The following is a 1,192-nucleotide window of genomic DNA, read 5'->3' as shown; positions in this document are numbered from 1 at the left end:
TTACCATTAACTTATTGAAGATTTTCAGTTTTAAATATTTTTATCAATTTTTTCTTAATTCTTACACATATGATTATTTTGGAAAAACAATATTTTTTATTTAATAAAATATTTTGAAAATTTTGATTTTACTATTTTTACCATAAATCATAATAAGATGTCACATTTAAAAAGGAAAAATTATTTATGAATAGAATAATTGTGATGCAGGGTTTCAACAGGTGGTGTCGTGGTGTAGTTGGTTATCACGTCAGTCTAACACACTGAAGGTCTCCGGTTCAAGTCCGGGCGACGCCAAATACTTAAATTTTTTGAGATTTTTCAAACAATGTTATGTCCAATTTTTTAACTAATAGTTTATTTTAATACTGTGTTTTTATAAAAAAAAACTTTTTAATGTATCATTAACAGAGACTTTATGTCTACTTCAAAAAAAAGATTTCCACTTCTTGATGTAATGACTTCATGAACACTTTCTAATCATGAACCAGAATCAAGTTGGATACTTCCAACAATTTTAGAAACTCTCTTTTTAAGAAAGCAATGGTAGGTTTCAAACACTTATCTTCCCAAAGAAATCTTGTTCAGTTTTTTAATCATATAATTATTCTAAAATGTCATGTACACACATGTTATAGTTTAGTATGAATAGTCTTACTTCCATGTCATTCTAATTTTTAACTTCGACTTAAACTTTTATCTTCATAGAAGATTTTTCATCTTTTTTTCCACTCATCTAAGCGTATTTTCAAATAAAATAATATTATTAAAGTTTTATATATGTATTTACTCTTTAAATTTTAAAAGAAAATTGAAATTTTTCTACATTTTCAAGTTTTCTGTAATTTGATTTTTAAATTTTAAAAACAAATAAATATAATATTTTTAATCAAAATATCTTAAATAAAAAGTATTGCTTAACACATGTGTCAACTTAGTTGATGTTTGAATTATTTACGTTACTTAACATGTTTTAACTTAAATATCAATCTAAAATATCATATAAAAAAAAGTAACGTTAATGAATTAATAAGACTATACCTATTTGTTTTATAACTTGAAAACAAATTTGAAACAAAAACAAATTATAATTTTATTTTAAGAATTACAAAGATATTAAATAAATGGAAGTCCATATCAACAAAAAAGAAACTCAGAGTTGAGCAAAAATTTATTGAGTCAAAGACTTCTA

At 23.0% G+C, this 1,192-nt stretch overlaps 1 non-coding gene across 1 annotated transcript; it reads left to right on the top strand.

The window, feature by feature from the left end:
• Window positions 1–223: 223 nt before the first annotated feature.
• Window positions 224–297, top strand: TRNAV-AAC. Its single transcript has one exon. It is a non-coding gene; the product is annotated as a tRNA-Val (tRNA).
• The last annotated feature ends 895 nt before the right edge of the window (window positions 298–1,192 follow it).

This window comes from Vigna radiata, unplaced genomic scaffold, assembly GCF_000741045.1.
Source record: "Vigna radiata var. radiata cultivar VC1973A unplaced genomic scaffold, Vradiata_ver6 scaffold_73, whole genome shotgun sequence".
NCBI classification, from domain to species: Eukaryota; Viridiplantae; Streptophyta; class Magnoliopsida; order Fabales; family Fabaceae; genus Vigna; species Vigna radiata.
The sequence above is the reverse complement of the archived record's forward strand: the minus strand, read 5'-3'. Positions and strand labels throughout refer to the sequence as shown.